Source organism: Acromyrmex echinatior, chromosome 2 (assembly GCF_024713525.1).
Source record: "Acromyrmex echinatior isolate Ae372 chromosome 2, ASM2471352v2, whole genome shotgun sequence".
Taxonomy (NCBI): Eukaryota; Metazoa; Arthropoda; class Insecta; order Hymenoptera; family Formicidae; genus Acromyrmex; species Acromyrmex echinatior.
Window position 1 is genome coordinate 26,586,758 of NC_141853.1, and position 12,714 is coordinate 26,599,471.

Below are 12,714 nucleotides of genomic sequence, written 5' to 3' on the forward strand. Positions count from 1 at the left end.
ATGAGCAATTAAAGTCAAAATAATCCTTTTATTTAATCCGCGATAACTCAGTAACCAAAAATCGTAAGAATATTTAAAAAAAAAAGATTTTATAAGGAAAGTATCAAGCTTCACGATAGGTAGTCGAGAATTTTCTCAAATTTGTTTCGGGCACGTTACAAATCCACAAAGTGAGAAGAAAATTTTCCGTCTTTTTTAGCTTGTAGTTTTTGGTATGTAAAAATTACCAAACTCATATAAACTTAAAAAATGTGATAAACTTTTAAAGTAGAGATTTCGAGCTTTAAAACCCTTTTTTTAAATTTAAATTTCATTCATTATTGACGAAGATATTGTATGTACAACTTTGACAATTACTTCCTTAATAAACGCAATTACTTCCTTGCCAACCCAGTAGAAATAGTGGATTGTGAAACTTACAATACATCTCCTACAATAAGCTATAAAAATAAAATTATTATATATACTTTTGAATTTATACCTTTCAATTTAATTGTATAATAAATTACAAAAATTATCAAATATACAGAGTCCATTATGAAAGTAATGCGCATGATTTTATTGTGACGCGAATATCCATCGCAGCGGGGTAAAATGGGTCGGGAAATGTGGTGGGGGGTCTGCCCTTCCAAGGCAGCCGGTCGCCAGTTTGCTCCGAGCAGTCTGAGTGGAAAGACGTGCCTCCGCGTGAAGTGTGTTTTTCGACTTTGTAATACGGCGCGATGGAGCGTTCGCTTGAACAGCGATACGCCATCAAGTTTTGCGTGCGAACTAATAAGCTAATTTCAAGCTCATGCTTATAACAAATGAGATACATTTATGAATTATGTCGTGATTGCTCAAGATGCTATGAAATAAGATCGTCTTCGATAAGTAATGCCTTGAGATTTTTCTCAAGTACAGACTTATTTCATGACTATCAATTGAAATATCATTTTAAGACTGTACTTGAGGTGATCTTGAAAATAAGTCTCGACTATGAATATCGCCCTACGACTCAATTACGTTACTATTCTTGTGCTAAGGCCCTTACGTAACGTTTTTGGAAGAAATGCTTCAGACAAAAGTTGTAAGGTTTTAAAAAAGCTATTTACTGATATTCACTTTGGGTGGCGTTTGCAGGGTCAGACCAAGGTCACATCCATGTTCAATGAAACATGCTGTTTTTATAGACTCTAATACAGAATTATTATTGATATTGTTGACTTATACGAGGATATAAGTTCGAAAAGTTTGTCTAATACAGAAATGATTCCACAAATATCAAACTGCTATAATTTTAGAAGTTTGATTCTTCTCAGGATTACTGTTAAAATTTTAGACAGATGTGTTCATTAATTTTTTTGTTTCGATCGTGCCAAGCAATCGGTTTTTGATTCCATCATGACAATGCATTCATTCACATTTCTTCAATTGCGGACGCAAAATTCTAAAAATTAGTTCGGCAATCATATTTCACCCGATTTCATAATCGAAATGCCTCTGGCAGCAAATTAAAAAGAATCAACCCATGATAAACGCCTCTATATATATATTTATCTATAACTAGTCAAAGTACGATTTACTGTGGCATTTTGTTATAGCTCGCTAACCCACGATTAACGCCTCTGGTAGTATTAGGTGTATGACTTTGCTCATTCGGTTTTCGTATAGATGGCTTTAGCGGTAAGTGGTGATCGAAATAAATAGATCATAGACGTCACACAATAAACTTGAGCATCTGTCAACATAATCCCATTAGAAACATTAGTCGATTTGTGTCTGCATCATAAAGTTATTCTCGATTGAAAATGTCAGTTTACGAGCCAAATTCTTGTCATTTGCGGGAGGTTTTAATTTTCTGCTTCAATATGAAGAAATCTGCGGCTGAGGCTCATCGAATGCTTTCAAATATTTATGGTGAAGCCGCTATTAGTGAAAGAACGTGTCATAAGTGGTTTCAATACTTCAAGAACAGTGATTTTCACGTCGAAGACCAGCATAGCGGTGGAAGAGAGAAGGTTTTCGAAGATGCAGAATTGAAGGCATTACTTGATTAAGACTCTTGTCAAAATCAAAAAGAATTGGCACGATCATTAGGAGTGACTCAATCAGCCACTTCAAAACGTCTCAAAGCCATGGGAATGATTCAGAAGCGAGGAAATTGGGTGCCGTATGAGTTGAAGCCGAGAGATGTTGTTGAACGCTGACGTTTGTTTGCTTGTGAACAGCTGCTTGAAAGGCAAAGACGAAGGGCTTTCTGCATCGCATTGTGACTGGGGACGAAAAATGGGTTCATTACGATAATCCCAAGCGCAGAAAATCATGGGGAATTCCCAGCCATGCTTCCACGTCGACGGCCAAACTGAATATTCACGGCTCCAAGATCATGCTCTGTATTTGGTGGGACCAGCTCGGCGTAGTATATTATGAGCTGTTAAAACCGACTGAAACAATCACAGGCGATCAGTATCGAACGCAATTGATGCGTTTGAGCCGAGCATTGAAAGACAAACGGCCGCAATACAACGAGAGACACGATAAAGTGATTTTGCAGCATGACAATGCTCGACCCCATGTTGCGAAAGTGGTCAAGACATACTTGGAAACGTTGAAATGAGAAGTCCTACCCCACCCACCGTATTCTCCAGACGTTGCTCCCTCTGACTATCACTTGTTTCGATCAATGGCATACGACCTGGCTGATCACTTTCGGTCTTATGAAGAAGTAAAAAATTGGATCGATTCGTGGATCGCCTCAAAAGATGACCAGTTTTTTCGACGCGGGATTCGTATGCTGCCCGAAAGATGGAAAAAAGTAGTGGCCAGCGATGGACAATACTTTGAATCATAAATGTATAACCAGTTTTTTACAATAAAGCCTCGAATTTCGGAAAAAAACCGCATGAGCAAAGTCATACTCCTTATAAAATAAGAATGATCAGCCCACGATGAACGTCTCTGACATTGGAATAATTAGACAAAGCACAATTTATTGTTATAACATTTAACCATATCACTTATATGATAAATAAAAGTGATATTTTCACGAATGACATAAAGATACTAACCTTTCCCATTCTGGCTTTATAGTGCCTTCCAATAAGAAACACATATTATAATAACCTTTTAACCAATTTTGATTTTATAGAGTGCCTTCCAACAAGAGACATAGTATGATACGGTATGACGCGGTGCATCATTACAGTCTTGTTCGTCAATACAAGGATGAGATAATCACTGTTGTACTAAGTGAGTCGCTTGTTAGAAAGCACCCATAACCATCTCTTACGAGGACAAGTCAATAAGTTCTTAGAAAATCTATCACAGGGCACTCACATGTCATGTCACATTACTTTTTGACAAGTAGCATCTTTCAGCTGATTACTGTCAAATTTTGAGCGGAATTCATCGCGTGGTTTCATTTCTGTAAACGATTAAAGCGAACAATCTTTGTATTTTTTGCAAAATAGAAAAAAACGTGTTTCGTGCAGTGAGCAAACATCTACATATAAAAGATTTAACGCCGAAAAAAATCAAAGAGTTGGATAATGTTCATAGCACATCTGCACCAGCGTTTGCGTCTGTATACAATTAGGTGAATGAATTTAAACGTAGTACATATTGGGTGGATCCATATATTTGTTCGGTTTTTGTTAGTAGTGCAAAAACGGAGAATATATCATTGATTAAAATTCATTTTTTGTATGAAAAAAACTTGTTTCATTTTTCCTTCAAAAACTGAACGAATATATGGATCCATCCAATACATCCACATGTACACACGTCCCTCGTTCGGAACGTTGAGGCTGCTACGTCAGAAATCATCGATAAAGTCCACGATATTGTTTTGACTGATCGACGAGTGAAAATGCGTGAGCTTGTTGAGGCCACAGGCATATCACATGGCACAGTGATTTTAATTTTGCACGAACAATTGGGTATAAAAAACTACCGGCAAGATGGGTGCCGCGTTTGCTCACTGTGGACCATATGCACGACCGTGTGATGATTTCAAAACAATGTTTGGAGATGTTTCAACGTAATCCAGATAAATTTGCGTCGATTCATTACTGTTCACACTCGAGACGAAGGAACAGTCAAAACAATGGGCTTCACCGAGTGAACCAGCTCCGAAGAAGGCGAAGACCGTGAAGTCGGCCGGAAAGGTGATAGCCAAAATTTTTTTTGGGATGCACGCGATATAATTCATATCGATTACTACTTTATTGGACCGTTTCAACAACATTTTAAAGAAAAAACGTCCCCATTTGATGAAGAAGAAAATGCTCTTCCATCAAGACAATGCACGGATTCACATGTGCCCGGCATCGATGGCCAAATTCAACGAATTTCGCTACGAATTACTTCCCCATCCAGCATATTTGCCAGATTTTTTCAGCCCTCTGCGACTCCTGCTATTTCCTGTTTCCAAACCTGAAGAAATGGTTCGGAGGAAAGAAATTCACCACTAGAGAGCTCATCGCCGAAACAGAAGCTTATTTTGAAGGGTTGGACAAATTGTACTATTCGGACAGCTTGAAAAAGTTGGAGAATCGTTGGATCAAATGTATCGAGCTGAAAGGAGACTATGTTGAGAAATAAAAATGAATCGATCAAAAAAACACATGGGTGCGTGCGTGCGTGCGTGTGTGCGTGCGTACGTGCGTGTATGCGTGTATGTACAGGGTGGCGTGAATATACGGCCCCACTTGTCCCAGAAAAGGTAGAGTAGACTAAACTGAGTAGAAAAGTCATGTACCATTTTGCAATACTCGCAATAATTAATGAGATATTAACGTTTAAAGATAGCCGAATACGCGCGTCCAGCCGACCTACTATTGCCGCGGATCGTGAGGAGCGGAAATGATCTAACAGGCGCGTCGCGCCATTCGAGTTTAGAGGTTCGCGACGATAAGCCTCACTCCACGCGGTCCGCGCATTCGGTTGGCCGTACCTTTGGCGCGTTGGGAGGTCACGCGTATTCGACTATCTTTAAACCTTATATATATATATATATATATATATATGTGTATATGTATATGTATATATAATAGACACGTGCGTGCGTATGTGTGCGGGAATGCACCGCGCGGAAAGATTCGAGTGAGAAAACGGCACAAGGTTGATATGATACGCGACAGTAAAGAGAACTCCGTTTCTTTGTAATTTAACAAAAGAATTTTCTTTAATATGCACAGTTACAAATTCAGAAAATATAATTAATTAAATATTAGATTAACAGAATATTAAATGCGGTCACCTTTTCCAAATTGTAGTTGGAATCGCGGTGATGGAAAATCTCGGCGATTTTCTCGGCACTTCTCGAAAAGATTCGTTTTATAGCGGTTTTCACTAAGCGGTTAGCACGGCGGAGACTATGGCTCTAAGAACTCTAAGAAGTCTGAAACTCTAAGGACTCTAAGAAGCAGGACGGCGAGATCGAAGCATTTATTGCTTTCGGCCTGAGCTTTCTTCTTGGGAGAAATCCAATAAAATTTTGCCACAATCGTAATTATTGCGTGGCATTAGGTGTACAAAATTGATTGGCGCTTTGGATTCTTTTCTAACGACGTTCAACATAACAGTCATGCGCGACAGAAAATCCGTACGTGGGATTGGTGACAGCGCGTGACGTATTCGTCGGAGCGCGGCGCTCGCGTGCGCGAATTGAATTGTTCTAGAACTTTCGATTGTCCGTTGAGGGAGCTTGTTTGCGTGTACCGAATTGATTTAAAAAGAACAAAGAATGCCAAATCGATGATTTTAACGAGGATTAAGATCATGCTCGAGATGAAATCACGAGCTCACTTTATGCGTGCGTTCAATGACAATTACTGTCGGTCGACTGAAAGAATTTTGCTTTTCCCGAATTAACGATCTCAAACATTCCCGCCCGCCTCGTCATCTCCGTGACGATATATGTATAGAAGTTATCTCGGGCGATGCTTGTTCGATCGAAAGTGATTACTAGCTGCAAATTTCTTTTAAGAGGGCAAACATTTGATTTACGCGATAAATAATTTCGTTGTACTTGCTGTTCCGGACTTTCAACCTGAGGACACGTGTATGACACAGCACGTCGGAGCACATGTACTTGCGTAGGTACTTGCGATGCGATGAACGCATTGAGATTACAATAAAAAAAACAGTAAACGCGTACATAAGACAAGCGATACAATACAATGATTCAGTGGAAGAGCTTGAACTGTAAACGAGAGTTATATGACAAATAACATTGAAGCAATGATTTACGAAAGTACACGCGATTAATTCAAGCTCTCCTTTACATTTGATGCATTAGCGTGCGAGATAAACGCGTTAGCATCCTCTGGCAATAAAACTAATTTGACCAAAGGACGAGTTAATTCGGATGAGGCTGTTTTGACTGTGACCACTCGCACCACGCCGTCGTCTCTAGGATGTAGCTGCGTGATCCGTGCCAGTGGCCACTTATTTGGCGGTGAGAGCTCGGAACGAATGATGCATAGCGATCCAATGCGTGGTGGCAAAGCGTCCTTGGTCCATTTCGGTCTGGTAGCCAGAGTGTGTAAGTACTCGCGTGACCATCTCTGCCAGAAGTGGTCTCGCTGGATAAGTTGCCACCTGGAAAGCAAATTTTCCTTCTTGTCCGACAAGGAAAGCTCGGGAATGGCTAGCAGTGGTGCCCCGATGAGCAGGTGACCTGTAGTGTCAGAGCCGTGAGGTCGTCGGAGTCGTCTGAGAGGGCATGCATGGGCCGGGAGTTCAGGCATGCCTCCACTTGTGCGAGCAGGGTGCTCATTTCCTCGAAGGTGAGCCTGGTTTCGCCGATGGTTCGGCGCAGGTAATACTTGGCAGATTTCACGGCCGCCTCCCAGAGTCCACCAAAATGTGGTGCCGAAGGGGGATTAAAATGCCAATGGATCCCCTCTGATGTAGCGACGTGTCCGATCTTTCGTCCTTCTGACGAGGAGGCTCGGAGCATCTCTCGAAGTTGCCGGTCGGCGCCCGAAAAATTGGTGCCGCAATCGGAATAGATGTCCGTAAAGTCCTCGGCGAGATGTGAAGCGACGGAGAGCAGCCAGAAACGCGTCGGTGGTGTATGCTGAAACAGCCTCGAGGTGAACGGCCTTGGAGCTAAAACAAATGAAAACCGCGATGAACGCTTTGTGAGCGCTGTGCCCACGCTCTTTGCTCGTCCTGATGAAGATAGGTCGGCGTAGTCGATGCCCACGTGAAGAAAAGGTCGTGCAGGAGTCACTCTTCCTGGAGGAAGGTTTCCCATTTTCGGTTGCGGAGTGGCAGCCCTCCACCGAGTGCATGTCACGCACTGATGCAGCCATCGCTTGATCACCGCTCGGCCTTGTGGAATCCAGAACCGGAGGCGAAGCAATCCCAGGGTCATCTGAACTCCTCCGTGGAGAGTACGGCGATGGTAGGCTTCCATCAGCAGGCGAGTGAGCCATGACCTTGGAGGCACGATGATAGGATGTCGCTCGTCGAAAGACAGCGCTGCGTGCTTGAGGCGTCCTCCGACTCGCAGAACTCCGTGTTCGTCCATGTACGGGCTGAGAGTTCGCAGATGGCTGGATCTTGCAAGATCGCGTTTGTTTTCGATAGCTGTCCTCTCCTCCTGATAATGCCATGACTGCACTACGCGAATCCATTGAAGGAGTGCTGCGTCGAGTTCGGCTGGGAGAAGCGCTGACCCGTGGAGCTGATTGTCCACAGATCTCACTGAGCGACTGCGGTGACGCAAGCACCAGGAAGTCACTCTCAGCAATTGGTGTAATGAAGAGAACCTGAGGAGTTCTTCCGGCTCGTGGTTGCTCTTGATGACTGCCGCGAGTGTGGTGGCCCGTTGCTCCGGTACGTCCTTGATGGGCTCCAGATCGATGCTTGGCCATTGCGTCGGATTCTCGCATAACCATGCGGGACCCGTCCACCACAAGGGATGGCTGAGGAGCTCGCGTGGTGTCAGTCCCCGGGAGGCACAGGTTGTCCTTGCCCGGGACGCCATTGAGCCTCCGGAAGTTGCTGCTGGATTCGTGATACTCTGTTGGCCACGTAAGTTTTCCAGCGAGAGGCGTGACCTCGAATCCAGTGGAGCGTGACCTTGGAGTCTGACCACAAGATCACTGGCGTTGCAGCTAAGTTTAGCACAGAGCGCGAGTGCAAGAGTACACTTGAAAGTAAGGCGGCGGCGCAGAGTTCGAGTCGCGGGAGAGAAACAAGTTTGATCGGCGCGACCTTGCTTTTGGCTGTCAATAATCGAGTCTTTGTCTGATTGTTTGCGGTGATGCGAAGGTACACAACAGCGGCGTAACCTCTTTCGGACGCGTCTGCGAAGCCGTGTAATTCAAGGTGAGAGCTCGTGTCGCCGGTGCCGAGCCAGCGGCCGACTCTAAGCTTCTCGAGCAATAGAAGTTCTTCCCAGAGCCGCTTCCACTTTCCAGTGATAGTTGACGGCAATGGTGCGTCCCAATCTAGCTGTTGCAGCTAGGCCGACTGAATTAGAATTTTTACTTGAATGGTTACTGGAGCCAGCTATCCGAGCGGGTCGAAGAGTTGAGCGGTCTCCGACAGCAGACTTCTCTTGGTAAACGCGACGACGGTGCGAGGAGGAACTGAAAAGGCGAATTCGTCCCTGGTTGGATACCAGCGCAATCCCAGAGTTGAGTGGTTCTCTTGTTCCCATGACCGCGAGTCTCTGGTGAGGCAGTACTCGGGCGGAATGTCGCGAAGAAGCTCCTGGCAGTTGGCGGCCCACTTTCGGAGAGAGAACCCGCCCGCCATGCAGAGGTTGCGGAGCTCGACTTGGAGAGCGATAGCATCGTCTTTGTTATGCGCTCCGGTTACGACATCGTCGACGTAGCAATCGTGTCGTAACGCATCTGCGCCTCGAGGGAAACGCGATCCGTCATCATCCGTCGGCGGAGATGCAAAAGGTAGTCGGACTATGTATCGTCCTTCGGCAGTGCATTGGTGCTGCAGCGCGAAAATGTCTTCACATTGCTGCTCTTTTGGCGTGAGTGCGACGGGAGCGGGTACCTCTCGTTCCTGCTCCCAGAAGCGGTGCACAAGTTCGGCTAGCTCATGATCTGCGGTGCACTGAAGCGAGTGGCGCTGTGTTGAGTTGGTTACTTGGTCGCAACCTCCCGATAAGATCCAGCCGAGCAGTGTCTTTTGAGGGATAGGCGCTTGGGGGCCTCCTTTGCGAAGGCCATCCTGGAGAATGATCGAGCATACTTCCGCTCCAAAAAGTAGATCAATAGAGTCGTTTGCTGCGTAGTCCGGATCAGCCAATTGGAGCCCCTTTAAGTGTGGCCACTCCATTCTGATCCTTGCGTGAGAGCCTTGGTAAAGCGAAAGACGCGGCAGAATAAATGCTCCGATGGTGAAGTCGGTCCCTGTTGTTAACGAGGTCACGTTGAGCGTCACCTTTTCCCTGCTGAGTCCGGAGCTTTTGCCGCTGATGCCGATGACTTCGATTGCGGATCGAGAGCGTGGCAGGCGTAGGCGCTGGACCAGAGCCTCGGAAATCAAAGAAATTTCCGAACCTTGGTCGATGAGCACGCGTGTGGTATGCCGATTGCCGTGACGATCAGCGATGGAAACTCGCGCAGTTGCGAGCAAAATAGCCTTGTGGTCGTTGTCGCGGCGTACTGCCGACAGTGAGCTGACCTCTTGAGGTTTCGGTGAAACGTACGCGTCGTGTAACATTGAATGGTGACGAGACTTGCACGTGGAACACATCCTCGTCGACTGGCACTTCGCGAATGTATGAGAGCCGAGGCAGTTGAAGCACAGCCTGTGAGTTTCGGCGACAGCCTTGCGGTCGACGGCGGATTTGTTCTTGAATTCTTCACACACCATCACGTGGTGCTTACCCTTGCATAGGACGCATTGTGAAGATTCGGTGTATTTCTTGACGTGATGCGACTTGGCAGATCGCGACGGGTTGTCGGAGACCTTGAGCGATTTTGATTTGGCGGCTTTGAGAGTCAGCGTTCTCCTTGTAATGAAGTCCAGCAACATGTCGTGGTTTGGCAAGTCCGTGGAATCGCTCATGTGCGATTCCCACTCGAGACGCGTTTTCGGGTCGAAAAGCTCGATGACTAAGTGATTCAAAAGGTCGAATCCATGTGAGTCAATTGGTCTCCCAATACTTTCTTGGCCGTTCACGACACTGATCGCGGCGTTGTAGATGCGGCCAAGTTCCTCGGCGGTATCGCTTTTCATTTTTTGCTGAGGTGAACGTGCAAAAATTGGAGCGCGACAACTCCCGTTTATTCTCATAATGCTTGCAGAGCAGCGCCCACGCGCGCGAATAATTGTCTCCGGTTACGGCCAGCGGGCGTATCAACGCCTCCGCGGATCCTTCCAAGCAATGCTTTAAATGGTGAAATCTCTCTACGTTTGAGAGAGACGGATTGTTGCCAACGATAGACAAGAATATATCCCGAAACGATGGCCAGTCTTCAAACGAGCTCGAAAACGATCGGATTTTTAAGCGCGGCAGCGCCGACTTGGTAGAACAATCGGTTCCCGATTCACTTGGAGGAGCTGTACTAGATTTCTCAGCTTTGAGCTTTGTCCGATAATCGTTCAGCATGCTGCGCTGCAGCACGTACGTGTTTTCGGCGGAATCGGCAAATTGAGACGTGTTGTACTCACTCTGATCGAAGGCTTCCTTGTAATGTGCTCGAATAAGCTTGTGTTTTCGAATTCCGTCCACATCTGGTCGAGAAGCGCCAAGCGGGTTTCGACAATGTGGAGGGTGATGTTGGCCGTCCCCAATTTCTTCAAATTGGTCATTGACCTGGCCATGCGACCATGGATGTCACTCCGTGCGGTCAGCAAGGCAGCTATTTCGTCATTTATGATTTCACTTGCGAATTCTTCTCTCTCTGATTTTCTTGATAATGCGCGCACTGGACGCGATGCACTCGACACTGCGGATGCCGGTGAGAATCCGGCTCGAAGGACCAGAAAATGTGCGGGAATGCACCGCGCGGAAAGATTCGAGTGAGAAAACGGCACAAGGTTGATATGATACGCGACAGTAAAGAGAACTCCGTTTCTTTGTAATTTAACAAAAAAATTTTCTTTAATATGCACAGTTACAAATTCAGAAAATATAATTAATTAAATATTAGATTAACAGAATATTAAATGCGGTCACCTTTTCCAAATTGTAGTTGGAATCGCGGTGATGGAAAATCTCGGCGATTTTCTCGGCACTTCTCGAAAAGATTCGTTTTATAGCGGTTTTCACTAAACGGTTAGCACGGCGGTTTTACGAAGCGATATAGTAGCGAGACTATGACTCTAAGAACTCTAAGAAGTCTAAAACTCTAAGGACTCTAAGAAAGAGGACGGTGAGATCGAAGCATTTATTGCTTTCGGCCTGGGCTTTCTTCTTGGGAGAAATCCAATAAAATTTTGTCACAATCGTAATTATTGCGTGGCATTAGGTGTACAAAATTGATTGGCGCTTTGGATTCTTTTCTAACGACGTTCAACGTAACAGTCATGCGCGACAGAAAATCCGTACGTGGGATTGGTGACAGCGCGTGACGTATTCGTCGGAGCGCGGCGCTCGCGTGCGCGAATTGAATTGTTCTAGAACTTTCGATTGTCCGTTGCCGGAGCTTGTTTGCATGTACCGAATTGGTTTAAAAAGAACAAAGAATGCCAAATCGATGATTTTAACGAGGAGATCATGCTCGAGATGAAATCACGAGCTCACTTTATGCGTGCGTTCAATGACAATTACTGTCGGTCGACTGAAAGAATTTTGCTTTTCCCGAATTAACGATCTCAAACAGTATGCATGCATGCGTACGTGCGTGCGTATATACAATACATGTCTAAAATTTTTCAAATAATTTTATTTATTGAATTATTTACATATACATATATATCAGGGCTCGGAACGTGATTTGGTTGAGCTTCGATTCTGCTGAATGTCAGAACGACAAGCGGCAATCTTATAGCAGACGTAGCATATAAATGGAATTTTCGAATACTCATTGCTCTTATATTAAAGCTCATAACTCGTTTCTACAAGCATAGTATTGTTCTTTGAGATTATGAAATGTATATAAATATATCATATTCAAAGTGTTTTAATAAATGTATACACTTATAGATATAATGTTGATTAACAGCAAGTTATAATAATATATTTTTACTAAATGAACACTCTGACTGCGACATAGATATATTTTCGAATACAAACATGTATTTGAAATACTTGTATACATGTGCAATGTAATAGCACTTTTTTTTTGTTCGCAATGCCATTTTAACTTAGGATATAATATGTATTGTCAATACATAAATACATTGCACATACATATGCAGCTATTCCATCTCTTTTTATTATGTTTAATGGCCTTTTGCAATAATAAGCCATAAATCAGTCATAAATTAGAAGTCAGACTGTGATTGGTCAATTTTTAGCTTCTGACTTCTGATTTATGATACTAATGGCTTATTATAGAAGGCCATAATAAGAAGAGACAGAAGTTACTCATACTTAATTTTTCATGAATATAATATAGATATAGTGGTGAATATTAGAATTATATTTTATGTGTATTATGATGTACACACATTACAAAACTATAACATATATTTCTAATTCATATTCACATACGTGTGTAATTACTTCATCTCTTTTTGTTACGTAACAAAAAGGTGTACTGATGTCCTCTTTTTTCTATGTTTAATAAAAAGAGATGTTTT